The sequence below is a fragment of the Panthera leo genome, chromosome C1, assembly GCF_018350215.1.
Source record: "Panthera leo isolate Ple1 chromosome C1, P.leo_Ple1_pat1.1, whole genome shotgun sequence".
Taxonomy (NCBI): Eukaryota; Metazoa; Chordata; class Mammalia; order Carnivora; family Felidae; genus Panthera; species Panthera leo.
Genome location: NC_056686.1, coordinates 45215590 through 45239587, shown reverse-complemented (window position 1 = coordinate 45239587; position 23998 = coordinate 45215590). Strand labels below are relative to the sequence as shown.

The window sequence follows — 23998 nt, the reverse complement described above, 5'->3', positions numbered from 1 at the left end:
ACTCAAGGGAGCTTCAAAGCCTGTTTGAAGGATTTATATTCCTGTTTTGCAGTTGAGGAAACTGAGCAGAGAGGGGAGGTCTCAAGCCCAAGGCCCCATGGCTGGCAAGCGGGTTTGAACCCGAGTTGCTCTGTCCTCAGCGTTTGTATGCTCAGTTGCTGGGCAAGGTTGTCTTTGCCGACAGAACACTGTATAGGTACTCCCACCATCCCTGGTCTCCTAGAACCTGGTCTCTGTTCCTTCATCTTGGCCGGAAGTAGAAATAGCCAGAGATTGTTTGGTCATAGAGAACCCTTACAGGCTCTTGTCAATAATATGACAACACTGTATATAACAATAATAACAATACTTACCTCAGAGGGCTGATCTGAAGTAGCACTACCAAGCACTTATTTATTCCTGTTCTAGCCAGGGGTTGGGTACCCTAAAGAAGGCAGAAGACAGGGGGGCCTGGGTGGCTCAGCCGGTTGAGCCTCTGACTCTTAATTTCAGTTCAGGTCACGATCCCCGGGTCATGGGATCGAGCCCTGTGAGGATGAGTACTAGAGCCTGCTTGAGATTCTCTCTCTCTCTCTCTCTCTCTCTCTCTCTCTCTCTCTCTCTCTTTCCCTCCCCCTCTGCTCTTTCCCCCTACTTCTGCTCTCTCTCCCCCTCTTTCTTTCTCAAATAAAAGAAAAATGACTTTTTCAGCATAATTATTTGCAGATTTGCCATTTCATTTCAATCATTCCTTTGTATTGCAGAGTGTTGGTCTGTCGTAAATATTGACCATAATTTATCCATTGACCTGTTGATGAACATTTTGTTTATTTCCAGTTGTTGGCTATTAGAAATAAAGCTGCCAAGAACATTAGTCTTGTTAAACTCTTAAAGGTCACATGGGTGGGTCATATGATAGATGGGTGGGTAACTTTTCCATTAAAAAATTTTTTCTTTTCCAATGTTTATTTATTTTTTGAGAGACAGATAGAGAGTCAGAGCTTGAGTAGGGAAGGGGCAGACAGAGAGGGAGACACAGAATGTGAAGGAGGCTCCAGGCTGTGAGCTGTCAGCACAGAGCCCAATGCGGGGCTCGAACCCATGAACCGTGAGATCATGACCTGGGCCGAAGTCAGACGCCCAACCGACTGAGCCACCCAGGCACCCCTGGGTGTGTAACTTTTTAAAAAACTGGCTGTTTGGCAGAGTGGTTGCAACATTTTCCCATCTCCACCAGCAACCTGTGAGCGTTCAACTTGGTCCTCAGCCTCCCCAACACTCAGTATATCAGTCTTTCAGAATTTTAACATCTAATAGGCAAGTCGCGTGTCTTAGCATGGTTTGATTTTGCATTTCTCCAATGACTAATGAGGGGTGAGCATCTTTTCACATGCTTCTTTAGTACCCACCTTTCCTGGTAAAGTGTTCAAATCTTTCATCCAGTTTTTAAATTGAGGCTGGTTTTTTTTGTTTGTTTGTTTGCTTGCTGTTTTTAAAAAAAAATTTTTTTTAATGTTTATTTTTGAGAGACAGAGACAGCATGAGTGGGAGAGGACAGAGACAGAGAGATGGAGACCCAGAATCGGAAGCAGGCTCCAGGCTCTGAGCTGTCAGCACAAAGCCCGACGCAGGGCTTGAACCCACAAACCGTGAGATCATGATCTGAGCCGAAGCCGGTTGCTCAACTGACTGAGCCACCCAGGAGCCCCTGTTTTTTTTTTTTTTTTAAATTACTGAGTTTTGAGAATTCTTTATGCCTTCTGGATACAAATCCTTTTTCAAATGTATGATGTGAAAATCTATTCTCCCAGTGTGTGGTTTGCTTTTTTTTCATGCTCTAAATAGTATTCTCCCAAAGCTTATTGATGTTCATTGTTTTTCCATTTTTTTTTCTCTCTCTCTCTCTGCTTGATTTCGGATAGTCTTCGTGTTCATTGTCTTTTGCAATGTTGACCCTGCCTTTAATCCCACACTGTTTACTTCTCATCTCAGATGTGATCATTCGCTTTAGGTCTTTTCTACATTTTTTGTGTCTGTGTTCGGTCTTTTCCTCTAGCTTCTTGAATACGGAGGATATATTTGTAATCACTGTTTTAATGGAGTTGTCTACCAATTTTATCATATGGGTTAGTGCCAATTGGTTGATTCTTCTCCTATCAGGCCGGTCCCCCTTCCTGCCTTGGGTAGTTTTCCACCATGCACACTCTGCTGCATGGTTAAGGGGACCATCCGCAGATCTCTGGAGTCCTGTCTCTGTGTGTTGCTCCTTCCTGCACATTGCCCCACGAACTCTGCTCATCTTGGTCTTGCCAGACTTCCAGCCCTGTCTCCACAGATCAGGGAGTCTGCTTGCCTCCACCTGGGTCCCCGTGCTGTGCTGTGGCCCAGAAACTCACTCAGGCTGTAAATGGGATCCGTTCGAAGATTTCCCTCATTGTGTTCCTATCTCTCAGAAATCATGGTTCTTCTTTGCCTAAATGTCCAATGCCTTGAGAACCGTTGTGTTTTCATTAGGCTTTTCAGTTGTTTCAGGTGGTAGGGTAAACCTGGTCTCTGTTCCTTCATCTTGGCCGGAAGTAGAAATAGCCAGAGATTGTTTGGCCATAGAGAACCCTTACAGGCTCTTGTCAAAACCCTCCTTATTAGACATTAGGAAGCTGAGGAATTGCCCTGTATTATCTGCAGTACAGTTTGGGGGTTAAAGGATGTAATGTGCAGTATTTGGTATTGGGGTTGGGGACATGAATGCTTTTGAGGCAGAAGCGAGGTTGTAAAGGATACTGAGTGCTGTGCTTGGAGAAGGGACTGTCCCGTGGTTGGTAGAGGGGGAACTGAAGAATCATTGTAAGTCTATGAATGGTGTTCTCAGGCTGGATAGCCTAATCAGTATTTACACATTCTTTTCTTCCCATAGTTGGGTTACACTCACCTCTCCTCCTGTCAGGGAGTTGGCAGAGGGTGAAACGTCGAGCTTGTGGAGCTCTGGACCACAGTCTGCCCCTATCTGTGTGGCTCTGGACCCATCAGTTCATCACTCTTGGGCCTCAGTTTGTGCACAGCTGTAAAATGAGGATCCTGGTACCCCTGTGCACATCCGCTGGTGGCCTTGAGGATTCGTTGAGATGGCATAGGTCTGACAGGGGACTGACTGTAGGTGCCTGGTGCAGCGCCTGGCAAATAGCCCTCGGTGAAAATGAGCGATTACTAATCGAGAAAGTGAGACCGTTTGGACGTGGTGACAGAGCCAGCAAGGAGCAGCACTAAGCTTCCACTTCGGCTCTCTGATAGCTTGCCATGTCTATGATCCTTTAAAGCACGATGTAATCCAAAAGATGTACTAATGATTGGTTGCGGCAAATACCATCAGGGCCACAAAGATGCACATAGTGGTGACAGAGGACTATCCCCTGCCCTCGGCGTCCCCTGACCCAGCACTTCTAGCCCAACGTGACGCAACTTTTCTGAGTGCTGCATACTGGAAGCCTTTGGATTTCTGCCACACACAGGGTCACGTTTAACCAGCTGGAATGAAAAGCCAGAGCTAGACTGTGGTGTGCAATGGCTCGTGGTCCTATGTTTTAATATAACTTTGGGACAAAATTAAACTGTAAGAGGCTCTATCACAAAATGAAAGCTTTTCTTTGTGTATGGTGTCCCATGGTGCCAGACCTTTGTGGAGGCTGTTCTCACCGCCTAAGGTGCAGTGGCCCATTGATTCCATATTCCCTGCATGTCTGATTGTGGAGCATGTCCTCTTCCTTCAATTCTCAAATACTACTGTTACACCTTTTTTGGACTCCCCCAGACAGACTATATTTTCTTTCTTTTTTAGATCCCTCTGCATGTTGCAAATACTGCCGTTTTTCATAATTGCCTTCTTTTCTCTTCTCTCTTTCTCTCTCTCTCTCTGTGTCTCCCACTGGACTGCAAACCCTCTGTATCAGCAGAACTATACCTCCTTTGTTTATTGTGGTACCCGTGGAACCTAGGGCAATGCCTGGAACTGTCCGTGCTCAACACGTATATTTGGATGAATGAATGAATGGATGGACAGTGGGAGTATAAGGTGAAGTGATGTACGTAAAGAGACTTGCACATAGTAGGAGCTTTATTTTTCCCTCTCTCTGTCTTGTATTAGCCTGAGCTTTTAGGGGCATACGTGATCTTGGTTATCTCTCTATATTTACCCTTATTTATTGTCACAGAATATACTAGGGGCTCAGCAGATGCTGGCCGAATGAACGAACAAATGTCTTTAGCCTTCGGTGCTTTGTCTCTTGCACGAAATGGTTGGATTAGATTTCATATCACTCAACCAGTATTTCCTGCCCCTCTGCCATGTTCCAGGCAGAGACTGCATCAGTCATGAACAATATCCTTAAGAAGCCTACAGATTAGTAGAATCAAGACAGGGACTGTAATGCCAGTAGAAAGTGAGAGGTCACATCTTGGGATGTAGCTGAGACTGATGGGGTTGTCTGAGACTAAACCCAAACCTGTCCTATGGGATGGGCCTGGTGCTCAGGGGTTGGTGTCGCGATAGTTATGAAGAGAAGATCCAGATCTCATCTCTTCCACACCTCTCAGTCAGAAGTAAGCTTTTTCTCATTCATTCTGACTCTAGCTCTTGATCTAACCCCTTTAAAACACCAGTTCCTTCTTGGGAGGGTTAATGGTGATGGTTAATCTTATGTGTCAGCTTGACCCAGCCACGGGCTGCCCTGACATTTGATCAGACATCATTCTGGTTGAGTCTTTGTAAGGGTGTTTCTGGATGACGTTAACATTCTTGAATTGGTAAATTGAGCCCAACAGATTGCCCTCTCTCTTGTGGGGAGGCCTCATCCAGTCAATTCAACAACAAGGTGGGGGGGGACTCCTGCCTGAGGGCTGATGTGGGACATCATGTTTCACCTGCCTTTTCACACAAACTTGAAGAATCAACCTTCCTGGTTCTCAAGCCTCTGGCTTTTGGACTGAAACTTTGCCATGAGCTCTCCTAGTGTTCAGACTTTCAGACTCAGACTGGAACAATATCATTGGCTTTTCTGGGTCTCTAGCTTTCTGACTACAAATCTTGGGATTTCTCAGCCTCCATAATTGTGTGAGCAAATTCCTTATTATCTATCTATCTATGTATGTATCTATTATCATCTACAATATATATGTATTGAGAGAGTCTCTCTCTCTCTTTCTTCCTCATCTCTTACCGGTTCTGCTTTTGTGGGGAACCCTAACACGGAAGGTAAGAAGGTACCTACACGTTCCTGGGTGTGTCTGTAACAGTAACTGGACTAGGTGGCTTTATATCCATTAGCTGCTTATTCATTAAACATAACACCCCTCTGAGGGTGAGTGTAATTTCCAGCTTACGGATGAGAACCTCGAGGCTCAGAGAGGTGAAGCAACATCCCCAAGGACACACGACCAGCAAATGACAAGATCGGTTTAAAATCTCACTCCCTTTGGCACCATAGCTCATGCTTTTTCTCCCCCACTCAACTCCTCCTTCCTTCCCTGTATGTTTTCTCTCTCTAGTATATAGTAAGTTTTTTGTGGACAGAAACCAGGTCCAGTTATTTTCCCTCTGCGTGTCCACCTTTCATTTTTGTGCTTAATGCAGGATCTGGCACATGCGGTGAGGGTGGGGGTGACCCCAGGAATTGTGGAGTGATCTGTCTCGCTCATGGGCCTGCTTTTGCAGGACAGGACTTTAGAGAACGCATAGCTCTACCCATCCCTCCTTCTTCTGCCCTTGTTCCATGGTGCTGTTAATTATCATATGGCCATTCATTCCCCCATGGCAATTCCAGGGTGTTCTCAAGTTTGTGCTGAAAAGCTGAGGATCACGCTCCCCCAGGAAACACTTCCCCAAGCCCCTTCTGGCGCTTTGACTTGCCTGTGCCGCCTGGGCCTGCAGCCAGCTCTGCCTTGGGGCTGGGAGGAGAGAGTGTGGGCTGAAGAGGACAGGGAGACCCTGACAGGCCTGATGGGCCCCTGCTGGGTGAACTCTGGCTATAAATAGAAGGAATACGAAGCTGAGTGTTTTTAATATGCACATTGAATTCATTTATTTAATGAAGAATTTTCCTGGAAAAGAGAGCTGAGCTGTCAGAGCCGAGCTATTTTTGAGTAGGATGTAAAAGAAAAACTCAAGAGAATTATTTGCTGTTTGGATTTAGGCTTTTAAAATAGGTCACGATAAAAAACAACACTGTAGGGGCAAAAAGAAGATCGGTGTTCACCAGGGGCTAGAGGTAGGGGTGAGGGATGGACTGGAAAGAGGCATGAAGGAACTTTCTGGGTTGAGGGTAGCATTTTATGTCCCACTGAGGCAGTAGTTACACACGGCTGTTCTGTTCGTGGAGCTGTTCATTGGAAATAAATGAATTTTACTGTATGCAAATTATACCTCAACAAGCCTGATCTTCAAGGGAGGAAGGGAAGGAATGGGGAATGAAACTTTTCAAGGATCTACTTTGAGGGGTGGAGTTCTCTGGAGCTTCTTTAGATACTTTATCTTCTTACAAAACCATGGAGAGAGATCATTCTGTGCCCTTTGCAGATGAACCCCGGAGATTGGGAGAGCCTAGGTTAGTTGCCTCGGGTCACACATAAGCTGCCGCTGGACCTCTTGAGGAGGTTTCAGAATTCCATGGCGCCCTCCCTCCACCTATCCCGATGTTTGGAGAGAAGGAGGCAAGAAGTCTGGGAACAGACAGAACTGGGTTTGTGCTCCTCATGTTAAATGCTTCAGACAACTCTATGCTCTTTATCCAAAATGTTCCCCCATTCTGTATTCTTTGGCTGTTTCTGGCTGCATCTGGGAAAAGGTCTTAATAAGGTGCTAATGGTCTTTAACAGCTTTATTTAGTACCCTTGGACCTCCCTTTTTATCAAGTGTGCTTGACTTTGGGCAGACTTTGAAACCTGAAAGGGGGTGCGGTGTGCTCCTTAGGGCCTGCCATCATTCCTGGATCCCATTCCCGTGGCTGACATCATTAATCAATCACGATACTCTATGTACTCTGACTTGCTCTTGCAATCCTTCGTGACATGGTCTTCTGAGCAGTAATTACTAACCCATTCGAGTTGGCCCTCAAAGTTGAAAGGCTATGTGCCATTATACCTGTGTTATGAGCCTAATGGAGGTGCATTTGTAAACTGAGGGTGAAATCTTATCCTTTCCTCTCCTCAGACCTGGAACCCTGAGAAGAGCTGATGTGTGGATCTAGTGGCAAGAGTAGAAAAAGCACGGATTAGACAGCTAGAGTTGGATTTGGACATCAGCCCCGTACCACTGCCTTCCCATCCCAACATTCATTTTACTCATTTTCGAGATGAGGATATCAATAACAGCTCTCCAGAGGGGTCATGGTGAAGTTGAAATCAAATGAGATCGCCCGTAGGAAATAGAACTCACCAGGTCCTCAGCTCCATGCTAAGGACCATTGCATGTGTTATCTTGTTCAACCCTTGCAACAAAGTTGTGCATGAGAAACTTTTCAACCTGCATCAAATAGTACTTTATTCAGGTCACACACGAAAGAGTGAACTCAGATCTGAGTTGAAGACTCCTACAGTTAGTTACAAGCTACAGTTTGTCTCGTTCTAGGCAAGGGACAGCAGTACTTGGGGTGCTGCGTCCTGTTTTGGAGGACTGAGTTGACTGGCAAGGACTCACACAGGAAGTGGCTCATACACCAGCCTGGTAGAGGGCCTGAAGAAATAAAGAAGGCCTCTGCAGCAGGGAATTCTGGGAGTGGTCAATGGTACCAGTACTGTTTTCAGGATCCTGCTGGTCTGTTTGGGGTCTTTGCACAAATTAGGAAAAAGTACCTTATCTGGGCTGAAGAATTACGAAAGTCACTCCCTTTGGGAAGACACAGTTCAACAGGAGGCAAAGCTAAGAGTGTTTGGATGAAAAAAAATGGGGTCCCTTCCTCTGGGTGGAGGAATTAGTACAAGGTGGGATCTCAGCAAACATTCAATCTTTTGACTGGTATCTTTTTGCAGTACACAACCTGTACAACAATATAAGATGGACTGTATCTTGACAGCTGGAAAAGGCAGTCTTAGGAACTTGGAAGCAGGTGAGAGGTGAATGTCCCGATAGGTAATTTCATCAGGCAGGTAACATCATTGGCCTGAGTCAGAATTAGAATCCAGCTCTGAATGTTTCCAAAGCCAGACTGACTGATCATAAGAATTACTGGGGTCGGCGGGGCACGGGGAGGGACTTTTAGTAAAAATGCAGATTATCAGCCCCTGAATAATCAAACTTAGTAAATCTGGGATGGGCAATTCTTTTTTTTTTTTTTTTAAGTTTATTAAAAAGAGAGAGGGAGAGAGAGAATCCTAAGCAAGCTCTGTGCCATCAGCTTAGAGCCCGATGCAGAGCTTGATCCCATGAATCATGAGATCGCGACCTGAGCCGAAATCAAGAGTCAGATGCATAACTGACTGAGCCACCCGTGTGCCCCTGGGATGGGAATTCTTATGGCCAGAAAAGTTTAGGAAATACTGCTCTATTCCATGCTCATCACAATGTGTTGCAACTGTCTCTGTTGGTGGCCATGGTAACCAGCTGGCCTGCTGGTCTGTCTCTTGAGGGCAGTACCACATCTACGTCCATAGCACATAGAGCAATGTCTGGCACGTACATTGAATAAAAGAGTCAATCAACGGAGAAACCATGCATCATTTGAATGACTTCACAGTCCAGAGAGTTCTGGCTTACTCATCATGCTATTACTTCCTGCCAAGGTAGCTTCACCTACATGTATGTATTCCTTCCCTACTTCCTCCCTTCTTCCTAGTCGCCTAATCACCACCTGTTTCTCAACCTAACCCCACAGGACAGGATCTATCATTCTGGGAGACCCTTTCAGACTTATCTAGAGCATGGCATGTTTCCTGATAGCCATACCTACTTTTGGGTCTGGCTGCTGCTTTTAACTCGTTGTGTGTGTCTTTAAGCCTCATTTCTTCCTTGATAAGAGGAACGGTTTTTACTGTATGATTTCTGAAGTCTCTTCTAACTCTGGATTGCTGGAATCCTGTGACTGGAATCTAAAATTTCTGGTAAATTCTGGGGGCACCCGGGTGGCTCAGTTGGTTAAGCATCTGACTTCAGCTCAGGTCATGATCTCACAGTTTGTGGGTTTGAGCCCTGCACTGGACTCTGTGCTGACAGCTCAGAGCCCTGAGCCTGTTTCAGATTCTGTGTCTCCCTCTCTCAGTGCCCCTCCCCTGCTCACGCTCTGTCTCTCTCTGTCTCTCAAAAGTGAATAAACATTAAAAAAAATTAAAATTTCTGGTAAATTCTGTAAGATGAGAAGGATGTATTAGAGACCTTCAAATTGACATCATATAGTCTGTTGGTCGGAGCCTGGGTGATGAGCAGCTGTAGTCTGGGAATTTCTGGAGATCTTGCTTTGCTGGTGGGAGGCTTTCTATCATGGGCATGCTCCAGCAGATTCTGGCCACCCCCATGGGCGACTCAGTAAATACTGGCTGCCTAATGGATGTGTTGGATGGGAAGCCAACTGGATGCGTGAAGGGCCCTGGAAAACATGGCAGTTCAAAGGCAGGCGGCTGTGCTGAGTAGGTTTCCAAGTGCGCTTACCCTCCGAGGCTTTGAATGTGAGCTCCATCGGAAAATCACAAGTGTCTGCTTCCAAGGGAATGGCTTCTAGTAATAATAATAATAAAAAGGGGCTTTGAAGGCTTCTTGGAAATCAGCTTCTATAAAATAGTGTGTTGAGAAATTGAGTTGCAAGTCAAGCAGAAACACGGGTTGAAATTCTCCCTCTGCATCCTCATTCTTTTAAAATGTTTTCTTTTTAAGTATGAAAATAATGTGTGCATCTGGCTAAAGAATCCAAACAGCTCAGAAAAGTGCAAAACACAAAGCAGAAATCTCCTTTCCCCGCTCTGTCCTCATCTTCCATCCCGCGAGGTAACAATTTATTTCTCTTTTTGTGTGTGCTTGCTCTGTGAGTTTATAAAAATTTAAAAAAATGTGTTGTGGTAAAATGCTCAGAAGATTTACCATTTTAACCATTTTTAAGAAATTTTTATTTAAACTTGAGAGAGAGAGAGGGAGAGGGAGAGAAAGTGGGGAGGGGCAGGGAGAGAGGGAGACAGAGGATCTGAAGCAGGCTCCACATTCACAGCAGACACCCGGATATGGGGCTCAAATCCACAAACTTGCACGACCGTGACCGGAGCCAAAGTCAGACATTTAACCGGCTGAGCCACCCAGGTGGCCCACATTGTAACCATTTTTAAATGTACAGTTCCGTGGCATGAAGTACACTCCCGTGGATGTGCAGCCGTCACCCTCTCCTGTCTCTACAACGTTTTTCATCTTCCCCCGAGTGAAACTCTGTACCCATGAAACAGTAACTCCTCATTCCCCCTCCCTCCGCCTCTGGCCACAGCCCTTTACTTCCGGTCTCTATCCATTTGTCTGCTCTGGGTAGGGGGAGTCAGGCAGGGTTTGTCCTTTTGTGACTGGCTCATTTCCCTTAATGTAAACGAGCTCTTTTCGACTGGTTTTTATTTCAGGCCGGGCACTACTATAACTCTTAACTCAAATGCTTGTATGGTGTTATTTAATCTCTCAAACTTCAATAGTATTTGTTGATTCCTGCAGTGAAAGATTTAGGTCATTGCTCTACTTCCAGAATCCCTTCTTGCTCTGCATCTCTCATGCTATCAGTTTTAGTTCTTGAAGTGATTTTTAGCATTTCAAGTAAGTGGCCCTTCTCTACTGAACCCCAGACTCGTACATCCAACTGCTTGCTTGAGATCTCCACCTGGGTGTCTAACAGACATCTCAAACTTGAAATTCTCTCCTGTGAAACCCATGGTCTTGGGCCCCACCCCTCCCTGCCCCCTCCAACCCACTCCCCTGCCCAGTCTTCCCCACTCAGTAAATGCCAGATTCGTCTTTGCAGTTGCTAAGTGCTCAAATCTTACAGTCATCTCCCTTTCCTCACTCCTTTGTGACCCCCTCATGCCTCAAGCCCCAAATGATGGAAAATCCTATTGACTTTACCTCAAACTATACCCAGACCCCAGCCACTTCTCATTACCTCCCCTTGTCCAACTCATGGTTGTCTCTCACTTGAATTATTGAGATATTTTAACTTGTCTCCCTGCTTCCTCCCCTGCCCTCCTGTAGTGTAAGCACAAAATACTAGTCAGAGAAGTTCTTTTAACATGGGTATCAGATCAGGTTACTCCTCTGTTCAGCCAGTGGTTGATTCTTTTTTTTTTTTTATGTTTATTTATTTTTGAGACCGAGAGAGAGCATGAACGGGGGAGGGTCAGAGAGAGGGAGACACAGAATCTGAAACAGGCTCCAGGCTCTGAGCTGTCAGCACAGAGCCCGACGCGGGGCTCGAACTCACGGACCGTGAGATCATGACCTGAGCCGAAGTCGGCCGCTTAACCGACTGAGCCACCCAGGCGCCCCAAGCCAGTGGTTGATTCTTATTCAGAATAAAGGCCGGAGTCCTTAAGATGGCCAAGGAGGCTCCATAGGGTGCTTTTCAAACTTTAAGGTGCATAGGGTTCACCTGTGGGTCTTGTTAAAGTGCAGATTCTGGGGGCGCCTGGGTGGCTCAGTCGGTTAAGCGTCTGACTTCAACTCAGGTCACGATCTCGCGGATCCATGAGTTCGAGCCCCGCGTCGGGCTCTGGGCTGATGGCTCAGAGCCTGGAGCCTGCTTCCGATTCTGTGTCTCCCTCTTTCTCTGCCCCTCCCCCATTCATGCTCTGTCTCTCTCTGTCTCAAAAAATAAATAAACGTTAAAAAAAAAATTTAAAAATAAAAAAAATGCAGATTCTGATCCTGGGTAATGAGTCCTGCTGGCTGACGACTACACTTTTACTGCAGGATTGTCCCCACAACCCACATACTCATCCTCCCTCGCTTCTGGGGCCTGTGTCTTATACTCCACTTCCCTCCTCTTGTTCCCAGCCTCAGGGTCTCTGGTCTCTAGGTTGCATGCTCCCACCTCCTTCTTTGTACTTGCAGTTCCTTCTGTCTAGAACACTCCCCAGGTATTTGTAAGGCTCACTCTCTTCCGTCCTTCAGATAATTTCCCGAGTATCATTTCTCCGGAGACTTTCTCTCCTCTCTGTATTTTAAATGGCAGCCCATCTGTCTATGGCTTTCCCTAGCGCCTGTCCCTCTTTGCTTTTTCTGTATAGAAAAGATATACAAAGTATGGCCTCTAGGCCATGGATCAAATCCGGCCCACTGCTTACTATTATAAATAAAGTTTTATTGGAACAAAGCCACATACATTTATTTATGTATTGCTTACAGCTGCTTTCCTGCTATAATGACAAAGTATTTGTAACAGAGAATTTCTGGCCTGCAAACCTAAAATATTTATTCTGTATCTGACTTTTGACAGAAAAAGTTCACTGACTCCTGCTTTGCAGCATTGATCGCCATCTAACTCACTAGATAAGTCATGCATTTATTTATAATCTATCTCTCCTCACTAGAATGTAAACTGTGATAAAAAGGGTTTTATCTATTTTGTTCGCTGTTAGATTCCTCATGCACAGGAAGGTGACTAGCGGAGTCACTCAATGAATGTTCGTTAAATGAATGGTTATGAGTTAAAAATATATATACTTATGTATATACAATTATACATACAAGCTGGGGGTTGTCAGAGGTGGGGGTGAGGGTGGGTAGGTGAAATAGGTGAAGGGGATTAAGAGGTACAAACTTCCAGTTATAAAATAGATAAGTCATGAGGATGAAAAGTACAGCATAGGGAATACAGTCAATAGTATAGTAAAAACTTTGTATGGTGACCGTAGCTACACTTATCTTGGAGAGTGTTTTGTAATGTATATAGTCGTTGAATCACTATGTTGTATACCTGAGACTAATTTAATATGGGATGCCAACTGTATTTTGCTTAAAAAAATCTATCCATCCTTAAACTTTTATTTTATCAGTCATTTAGATAGTACTCCTGACTTCCCATCATGTAACAGGAGGACACTATTGGACCTATACTTTCTGCCCCCTCACCTCCCCCCTGCCCTAACTCCCGATGGCCAACATTATTTTCATCTTGTCAGTGTTGATACCGATTGTGTTTGGTACTATAATTATAACTAAATCTCACCTGCTTTGTCTGTAGGTTAATTCTAATCACCCCCGCCAAAAGCATCTCAAGTATTGTAATTGGGTAAATAGTAGTTGATATAGAATATAGAAGTGTTATTGAGCCCATGGAGAAGAAATGGTAATTCTAAGCTATGGTGCATGAAAAGAAATATTCCTGTCCTATTGGGTAAATAGATGATCTTTTCTTACTCTCTTTCGGTTATTTAATTTGTGTGTATTTGGATCATGACTTCTGTACAACTTTTGATTCTTCCCAAAGTTCCTAGTGCATCTTTTAAAAAAAATTTGTAGAATATGCAAATGTAGTCATCACATATTTGAGGTCGTTGGGCCTCTTCGTCTGTGATTTTGCTGTGGAGTTCACTCTCTCCTTAAGATATTTTTTTCGCAGAGCCTTCTGGCTTTCTCGTCTAATTTTGATAAAATGCTTGCTGGATTTATTGCACAGCTGTAAATCCACCTTGTCCATTTTACTTCTGGATTAGTTCCACTGTTTCTTGCATCATATTTGTTTATATTTCTTAGCTTCCTTTTTCATTCTGCTATAGTATATTCCTAAGTAATTGTTTTCAGAAGAGGAGTGTGGGAGGGAACTGTACAGTTTCCTGTTGCTGCTGTAACACATCACTGCAAACTTAGTGACTTAAAACAACACACATTTATTATCTTAACACTTCTGTAGGTTAGATGTCTGACATAGGTCTCACTAGGCTAAAATCAAAATATTGGCAGAGCTGGATTCATTTTTGGAGACACTCAGGGAAAATCTGTTTCCTTGCCTTTTCTGGATTCTAGATGTTTCTTGCATCCTTTGGCCCTGGGCTGCATTCCTCCGTCTTCAAAGCCAGCATTGTGACATCTCTCTGACCATTCTTCTCCAGTCACATCTCTCTCTGACCACGAAGGAAAAGGTTTCCCACTTGCAGTGACCCCTGTCAGGGTCCTTAATTTGTTTATATCTGCAAGTCCGTGTGGGGTGACATAGTCATAGGTTTCCGGAATTAGGATGTGGACACCTAATTGTGGGGAGAGTCATTCTTCGCCTGGTATATAATCTTTTGGATTCCCTCCCCCCACATTTTGGAAATTCTCAAATTAGTTTCACACTGCTTATAAAGTTCTAGATTCAAAAGCATGTTCTCTCATAACTTCATAGACACTCCTCCATGTCCTCTGGGGCCAATAACTATTGACACAAGATCTGTACGCAGTCTGATCCTTTGTCCTTTTAGGGTGCATTTACTGCCAGATCCCCTGGCATCTTTTAGAAGTCTCTTGCTTGAAATTTCATCAGATCATGATTGGGAGTGCATTTTCATTTTTGTTGTTTGCTTTGTTTATATCTATCATGCTGATATGATCCTGAAATGATCCTTTCAACCTAAGACTCAAATCTCTTTTTAAGGACAAGGAGTATGTTTTCTTTCTTTATTTCTTTTTTTTTTTTTTCCTATTTTTTTTCTTCAATATCAGCACCACTCCGTGGCTTTCACTAACATCTCCTTAGAGGAATTCTGAGTCTTCTGGACCCATTCTCCATTTAGTTTAACTTGTAATTTTCTCATATTTCCCTCCTCCTTGTCTTCTGGTACCTGTGTCATGGGATTGCCTTGACTTCATCTCCCAGAGGACTCATTTGGTCTCTAGCCATTACCAACCTATTGTTTGGCCCCACTGCTAAATTTTTGGCATGTTGATGAACATAGTTCACATTTCCAATGACGCTTCACTGCCTGTTTCTCATGGTGGCACTAACTTTTCAAATTCCTGTGAGCTTTCTGATGAAATGTGCTTTGAAAATTCTCTTCTGTTTCTTGCTTATATCTGTTGCCTCCAGGATCCACTCTGTGCATTTTTTCAGTCTTGGGATTTCTCTTTCTCATCAGTTTTCCTCAAATGTTGACCTAGTTGGCTTACATTTTTTTAATTATTATTTTTAGAGGCGGGGGGACAGAGAGTGTGTGTGGGGGGGGCGGAGAGGGGCAAAAGGTAGAGAGAGAGAGAGAGAGAGAGAGAGAGAGAGAGAGAGAGAGAATCCCAAGCAGGCTCTGTGCCCAGTGCTGAGCCTGATGTGGGGCTCAATCTCATGACCCTGGGATCATGATCTAAGCCTAAATCAAGAATCGGACGCTTAACCAACTGAGCCGTCCTGGCACCCCCAGTTGGCTTACTTTTATTTGTGACTCTCATAGGCAGCTGGATGGCACAGTTTCCCTTAGTGATCGTGGTCCATTTATCCAAAAAGCTCTGCGTAGATGAGCAGGTCCCCTTGAATGGCAGGCTGGTCCTTATTGGGCATGGTGGGGAGCAGAGCAGGTTGCTTGAGCTCCCACAATTTCTGTGGTGAAAGGGAGTGCGCTGTGGGGTTTGAGCACCGCAGCACATTTCTGACTTGGGTAGAACATCTTTCTTCTTTTTCTTCAGCTCAAGATGGGCTTGTGGATTTACCCTGAACTCTTCCCTGCCCTCATCCCCAGCCCTCATGCAGACTGTTGGCCCTTCCCTGGGTAGTCTTGATTCTTTCATCATGGCCATCCCACAGCCCTCTCTGGTTCCCCAGGCCTGCTCACTTCTGTTCTAAAGCCTTTCTAGGGCTCTACTAGGTTACACTGGGTCACACACTCACTCCAGTCTTCTGTCTGTGTCTGTCACAGACCTCTTGTGCTCTAGCTTATGCCTTAGTAATTCCATTTGCTTTCTACCCTTCAGAGATTTGTGTGTGGATTGTACCTGCTTGTTTTGTTTTGTTTTGTTTGTTAATCAGTACTTCCAAGGATTTATGTATTCTATTTTGTACATCTTTGTTAGCTGTTCAATGGGGTCTTGTCTGGGAGCCATGTCCAGTCTGACATCTTGAACCGTAGACCTGAAATTCTAAAAGTCCAAATGCAATTCATAAAGGAAATAACTTATATAATCTCCTCTTGGAAGTGTTTTTTGCCCCTCTCTCCCAACTGAGATTATTTAGGGCCTCTCCTTGGGACTCTAGAGTCACATGTCACATTGTGTTATTATTTGCCTCTGTATATTGGCTGTGCCTCCAGGCTGTAGGGGCTTTGAGTACAGCCTATCTGTTCATCTCCAGATTCCTAGTTACGTACATGGTAGGGAGTCTGAATATTTATAGACTGTGAGTGCATATACACCTACTCTGTGAACATGGGAGTCCGAGGTACTACTGCATGGCTTTAGCGTTCGAGGGATTCAAAGCATAGTGGGGACAACAGACATGTGCACTGATAATTCTAAAACAGTGTAAACAGAGTGGATGCCAAGTGTGTGGGGACACGGACAGGAGAGCAGATAACTGTGCTTGGGGGTGGAGAGAAGTCAAGAAAGGCCTTCAGAAGGAGATTATATTTATGTAGTTGTGAAGAGCACATAGGGCTCTCAGGTAGTTCCAGGTGTATTAAGGCATTCCAGGAGCAAAACAGTCATTCAAAGTGAATTATGGCTGGGGTACAAAGTGTAAGTGGGGGGGGCAGTGGCAGAGGAGGGATCTGAAGAGATAGATGGGGGCCAGAACATGCCCGTTGTCCGCGGTGAAGGTGGGCATTTTGTACTCGATCCCGAAGGGAGCCACTGGGAGCTTGTAAACAAGGGGTAGTATGGTCACGTTGGTGTATCGTAAAGATGTTGACTGCAGTATAGAGGATGGACGAGCAGAGTCCAGAAGATTTGGGACTTGACTGCAGTAGTCTAAGTGAGAAGTGTTGACCAAGGGAGCAAAAGCTGGAGTAAAGTTGGAGAGATGGGTTTGGGAAACGGCAGGAGGACAGGATGGTGGACTTTGGTGACTATTAGATGTGAGGGGTTGATGGGGAAGGAAGAGGCAAGCTTTCGGAGGCGCTTCTGGCGCTGGGGCTCTCGGATCCAGTGATTACAGGAAAGGACGTGAGTGCTTTTGTTTTTTGGTAAATCTCAACTGAAAGGCAACGAGGCCATGGCAGCAGTGATTTATGAGACTCAACCCGGCTGTTTCAGTCCTTTCTGAAATGCGTATTTCAGCTGAAATGAGGGAAAGGCGTGTCTTCAGCTCTGGCTTTGACAGCCAGGCTCCCTGTTTCCTTCCCAGGAAACCGAATGGGAGTGGGATGTCCTGATGAGCTACATGAGATCAGCTTCTTGTCAAGTTTGGATTAATTTTTAAAATGGAATTAGCATCCAGCTGAAATGGATGTCAACTGCTTGGAATGCATCTTTGGATCTGAGTGATTTTGATATGAACCAAATGTGATCGCCTCGTAAGGTTTTTGTCTATGCAGAACCATCTTGATATTTGAACCCCGCCCCAAGTTTAACTCTTAGGAACCCTCCAAAAGAAGGATACATGTCACTTGTTTGGCCTTTGTGCATCTCTACCTCATTCTCTGTCTCTCTCTTTAACATACTCTTTAGCTCTTCTTAACCATGACAACACAATTCAGAAGCATTCGGGAAAAGTGGGGGAAGAAGTCTTACCAGATACGAACACTTTCTGGGTGTTGGGCATACCCACCAGCGGTACTGCATGGACCTGTGCAACCACATTAAACATAAGAATCACAATCCCCTTTTGGTAGATGTTGAAATCAGACCTCAAAGGGGCCTTCAAGTTAGTAACTAGCAGAGGGGATTCAAATACAGTGCTATCTGGTGTGCCGTATGAACTACCTGCTGTGGCCCAGTGTTATACCTGCAGTACTCCATTTAATCCTCACAGCCATGGAAAACTGTAGAAACTTAGAGAAGACTAATAAAAAGAGGCTTAGCAAGATTAAAAAACCTTTCCATGGTCACTCCCCATCAGGGAGACCTGAGATTTTGTTTTCCTTCTTTATTTGTAGGCCAGCGGTACGCATTATAGGTCTAAGAGGTGTTAAGAGACGTATAGGCAATATTATATGGCATTGCAGGAAAACTTCCCATAATGCTATTCAGATAAAGAGAGAACCTCTTTCGAAAGCTGTTTTCTGGATGGCCATACTCAAAACCTTAGTGATGGGGAAGATGGGAGGGGAGTAACTTGTTCTGCGCCCTGGATTGGACCGTTCCGTATTCCACCCTTAATTCTAATACTTCAAACAGCCCTTTGAGGTGGGTGTAATGATTCCTGTTTCCTAGATGAAGGAACTGAAGTCCAGAAAGGTTAGGTAAAGGTTAAGTAATTCACAAGCTTTCTGCCCAAGTCCAGCCGACCCAAAGCTACAGGTTTTCGGAATAGCGCTAACCCACTTGGAGGGCCGTTATTTAGAGAAACACGTAAGGAGGAAGAAAGTGATGAGGACACAAGCCCTGCCATTGGTATTTCACTTGGCCCATTAAGTTTCCCTAGGTGGTGAAGAGACACCCTTTGATGAAATTTGCAGATGATGCTAAATCAGGCCCTCTGTAAACATGAGTAACACAAAAAAGCAATACAAATGATCCCAAATGAAGGAGGTTAGTAGTGCAGGCAGGAAATAACAAGATGAGATTGATTACCACAAGGGAAATTCTGAATTAAAACATCTGTGCCAGCCAATGTGACTAACATAAGCACCTTTCAGTAGCTCAGAGCTCTGCAAGTTGGAAGGGCAGGAGTGGTCACTGTATCCGGCTCCTTCACCTACAGATAAGGAGACTCAGGCTCAGACAGGAGATGGAAATGATCCAAGGCCACAGTCAAATTAATGACAGAGTTGGGATGAACCCCACGTCTCCTGTCTTGTGACTGACTTCTCCTTTCATTATGGCCCATGGGTTTTGGAGTCAAAGTTACTTAAACTTAACTCCACCGTTTAGATGCTGTGTGTCTTCAGGCGGGTTAGTTAACCTGCTTGAATCTGAGTTTTCCTATCTGGAAGAATGGTAAAGTGATACATATTCCTGAGGGTTATTTTGGGAAGTAAGTGAAATGGTCGGTACCTGACATATCGAGGATTAAGACAGATTAATTCCCTCTATTTGCAGGAGAGGAACCCCTTAAGGGCAAAATAGCTATGGTGCAGGGTACGTGGTCTCCACTGCTCCATGCATGAATGGATGCTAAATGAGCATCTTCCAGGAAGATGGGCAGTGGATACAGTGGGAGCAGCTAATGCCATATGGCTGCAGTCAACAGTGTCTTCAAGTTGACCGATCAAAAATTAATCACGCAGGGCCTGTTACACGCAAGGGAGATTTGGTGCCACCTCGCAGGATGCAGGAGAGTAGTGGGGCGGAATGTCACCGACTGCTGAGACCGTTGGGAGAGACAGCCTGAGGAGGTGGGACTAGAGCCAGAAAGAATTGTTTTCAGAGGAACGAGCCCACGTGAGCGCCGACTTGGAACATGATTGCCACACAGGGTGCTGCCTAACGTGAAAAGTGGGGGCACACGTGCCTTGTTTATAGGAGAGGGTGTTCAGGTGGAAATGGGCCATGGCACCACGACACGTTAAAGGCTGCATTCACCAAGTGTGGAGTTTCCAAAGGAGACAGCCGTCAATCAGTTCTTTGGCTCTTGGATCCTGCGTCACACTGGGGACATAGAAGATTGGAGATGAAGATTGCAGGCTAAAAGAGGATTTGTGAGGAAAACGTCTTTGGTGTGAGGGGTGCCCTGAATCCCAATCCCGCAGGGGTAGGGTCAGGGAAGGGCACATCACCCTTCCTTCAAAACCAGTGTGAGGGCTTCTGTGGGGCCATCTGGAGTGATTGGTAAGAGTCCTCTGAAGTGACAGTGACAGAGGGGGCTGGCTCTGCCTCCTGCCTGGGATAGCTAGCCGCTAGTGGCCATGGCCATGGAGAGTAGGGCTGGTGGCCCTGGATTGGCCTGCCTCTCCGATTCTTTCAGGTCAGAGCTGCTGGGTATTTCTGGAAGAATATATATAGACCATGTGGGAGAGAATGCAGGCCTGGAGCCATGCAAAGTTCTACGCAAACCACCTACTAGGGAGGGAGAACTAACTAGGGAGTCCGCATGAACCGGATTGCTGGAACAAGGGGACGGGGTGTGGGAAGGGGACAGCCAGCTGAGGGGAACCTATCACAAGGGTCACCTAGTGCTCCCAGTGAGGGTCTAAAAAAAGGTTGCAAATCCCAGTTCTTCTCCCAGCTTTAATCATCTTTTTTTTTAATTGTTTTTAAAATTTATTTATTTTGAGGGAGAGAAAAAGAGCAAGCAGGGGAGGGGCAGAGAGGGAGGGAGAGGGAGAATCCCAAGCAGGCTCCACGCTGTCCACGCAAAGCCCGACAAGGGGCTCGAATCCATGAACTGTGAGATCATGATCTGAGCCAAAATCAAGAGTCAGATGCTTAGCCAACTGAACCACCCAGGCGGCCCCCAGCTTTAATCGTCTTTAATGAGGCACCAGGAGCAGAGAGTGAGCACTGGTTTATGACAATACTTGTGAAGTGGAAGTTCTCCGGTGCTGCCCTTTACCATGTTCTCTTCTCTCTTTGTCCCTCTACCAGTCCAACCCCAGGATGTGTCCGCAGACCAGAGGTAGCAGAGTTATGGGAGGAGGAGCTGGGATATGAAAGGGTACAGTCCCCTGGACTGCAGTAAACCAGAGACAGAGGAGGAGAAAGTATTCATGTTCTACAAAGTTGGAAGCTTTGCCTATTACATTGACTTTACTGAAATGAGATTTTACTTAAGGATTTGTAAAACCCAGTTTATTATTCTTTTTTTTTAGTATTCTTTACACCCAACATGGGGCTCACCAAGATCAAGAGTCACATGCTCGTCCGACTGAGCCAGCCAGGCATCCCTTATTTAAGGATTTTAAAGGACTACTGAACATTCGATTATCTAAGAGTGAACAAGGGAGTCAGGGGCCTGCCTCAGCTTTCATCCGGGAGTATATAGGAAGGATTACCCCATGAGCAGGGGAGAGATATACAAAGTTCCTTTTTCAAATGCAGCTCTCGAGTCCCCTATGTGCTCTGGTCACATTTACATATTTGATTCATTGGAGTGTAGTCTTTACATTGGCTTGTTTGATTTCTTACCAGATGGTGAGTTCTTTGATGCACTAGGACTTATGCTTATAAAAATAGTACTAAGCACAGAGTAGGTCCTCAACACATAGTGTGGACTGAGATGCCTAGAGGAAAAGTTACTTGAGTGGCTGGTAGAACAGAGACTTCTTCCCACATGCTGACCTCTCTGTTTGGTTGTCCAGGTTCCATCCGTTCAGGGAGCACTTGCTGAGTGCCTCTTATGTCCTTCCCCACATAGTCTTTTCTCGTGTCACAAGCGAGTGTGACACCATTCTAATGGTCTCACCTTCGGGACTCCTGATAAACAACACACTTTTATTTTCTCCTCTTCTATCATTATTTGTCTTTGTTCTCTCTGAGGGCCAGACAATGTCGTTCACATCTCTGAATCCCTAGCACAGGACTGGCACCTCACAGCTGCTCCATAAGAGTGCAGTGAAGAGCTGGACAGAGCAAATCCGAAATCCTTATAGATGATGTGGGGGTTTGAGTAGGAGCTGTGACTCAGGAGGGGCCTGGGTCCCGGACCCACCAGCTACCTGGGAAATATATGGTCTTTTCTAAGAATTGGTTTTAAGCGTAATAATTAGGGCAGTAATACTCATCATAAGTGGGACCTGTGAAGGTATCTAGTAAAAGGATCTCTAGTTCGGTGCCTTGTAAACAACAGGTGCCTTGTAAACAACAGACTTTCTCTTTCATGTATGTAAATGTGTGTGTGTGTGTGTGTGTGTGTGTGTATGTATATATATGTACAAAATTATATTTATATAATTATATATAATGTATATATAACTTATATTTAGAAATACATAATGTATAAAAAGGTATATATTGTAGTAATAATATAATAATATAAACATAGTATGTATTTATAAATTATGCATTTTATAACACATAATTATATATAATTATATATGTTTGTATAAAAATACATAATGTTATATAATTATACATTTTATACATATATATAATTTTTTAAACCCTCTTTCTCTTTATCTCCATCCTTGAAACCCAAGCAGCATCTGGAGGCAGGAGTCATGGAAATGGTTGGTAGTAAAGGTCAAGATCACATTGGGGGAGAGCTGAAATCGAATAACATTATCTGATACTGTGGTGCGAGAACACGGACATCCGAGGGAGAGAATGTTTGGGTTTGGGTTGGAGTCCTTTCCCTGTCATGTATCCACTCACAACCTTAGCGAGTAAATGACTTTTCTGAGTTTCCTTTCGTGTGTCTTTAAAGGATGTCAGTAAGATGGCTCGGCCCTTCTAGAGGGCAAAATCTGTGTCTGTTCATCTCCATGTTCTTAGCAGCTAACAAAGCACATGGTGTTCAATCATCATGATCATATAATAACTGGTAAATAATAATAAATAACTCTTCTAAACCTTTGAATGTATTAATTCGCTTAATCCCAACAGCAACACAATGAGGTAGGTACTCTTAAATTTTCGTAAATACTTGGGGAATGGAGTTTCACTCACATATCAGTAAACCAAATCAAATGCGACAATGTCCAGAAACACTAATGTATGCTATGAAAATATAAAGTAGCATTTGGGTTTTTCTATTTCTCTACTTTGATGTAGGGGACGTGCTGCTCGAGCTTATCATAAAAAAAGGGAGGGCATCTTTTAAAGAGATTTTACAAGCATTGCCCTTTGTGCGATTTCATTTAACCTTGAGTATAGCTCTTTGAGGAAGATAATAATTATCTCATTTTGTAGATTTGGAAGCTGAAGCACAGAATAATAATTAGGTAGCTTAGTGACTTGCGCAGTGGCTGTGCAACTATTCTGTGGAAAAGCTATGATCCAGATCAGAGTTGACTGTCTGCAAAACCCAGGCACTGGGAGAGATGGCTAGGTAAGGGAAGAGGGGGGAAATTCAGAGGGAGAGGAGGCATCCGCTGAGTTTGCAGTGGGTTAAAACCATCAAAAGAACTGAAGTCCTGTCCCCTGTCCCCTCCAATGACATCCAAATGTTTTTCTCATTTTGACAGTCAGAAGTAGATGTCCCTGAAGTACCGCTGTTCCCAGGGAAAGGCCAAATGATACGTCTGCTGGGAACTGCACAGGATGAAGAGAGTCTGTTATTTCCAGAGAAATCTGAGAGGTCCAGTGGAGGTCAGGTGTTGAGAGGTGTGCCTTCGGGCTCTCTTACACGTGAACACGCTTATTGCCCTGGCTGGGTTATACTTTTTTTACTCTTTTCCCAAATGCTAGGAAGGCAGCACCGAGGTGGGGGAGGCAGAGCTAGGAGGTAGGTAGGAACCCCTGGGATGGGAGCTTGGCCACCTTGCTTTAGTGTTCTGTCCAAGTCCTCCCCTCTGGATCTCAACCCAATAAGAATGGGCTGGGGCAGCTGACATGGGGAAGCCCTTCCTGTTCTATAGTCTAGGGTCTGAATTTACTCTTTTTTAGTCTGACTTCCCACATCCTAGGGAGGGTGATTCGGTTCTAACTTTGGGAGAGGATGTGCATGACAGACTACTATTTTTGAACTTTACATTTAATCGTGTCACTTCTACACTTAGCCCTCTTGTTTGGCACGTTTGCAGGTTTCCCAATTAAGGTGCCCACTTGTTCTAAATATATCAGATGCTTATGCTAATTAATTAGGTGGTTAGGTGGTGTGTGTGTGTGTGTGTGTGTGTGTGTGTGGCTGGCAGGGAGTGGATTACCTGACTGACAGGTGGAGTCCCTGTGATTCAAGTCTACCCAGAACTGTGAAATCTTGAACCAGTTATTAACCTCTCTGGGCTTTGATTTCATGCTCAGATAAAGAGAGTCCTAATAGTGCCTACATGATTGGGTTGTTCCTAGTGTTGAGTCCATTTCTGAAAGGCACTTAGGAGAGTGCTGGAACTACAGTGAACACTCAGTGTTAGAAGTTATTTT

At 44.7% G+C, this 23998-nt stretch overlaps 1 long non-coding RNA gene across 3 annotated transcripts; it reads left to right on the top strand.

The window, feature by feature from the left end:
- The first annotated feature begins 8580 nt into the window (after positions 1-8580).
- LOC122228209 lies at positions 8581-22321 on the top strand. Of its 3 annotated transcripts, none has more exons than XR_006206474.1 (3): positions 8581-8761; positions 9830-9940; positions 22117-22321. It is a non-coding gene; the product is annotated as an uncharacterized LOC122228209 (long non-coding RNA). The 3 variants fall into 3 exon arrangements; XR_006206475.1 differs by having other exon boundaries at positions 22114-22321; XR_006206473.1 differs by lacking the exon at positions 22117-22321 and adding an exon at positions 12414-12471.
- The last annotated feature ends 1677 nt before the right edge of the window (positions 22322-23998 follow it).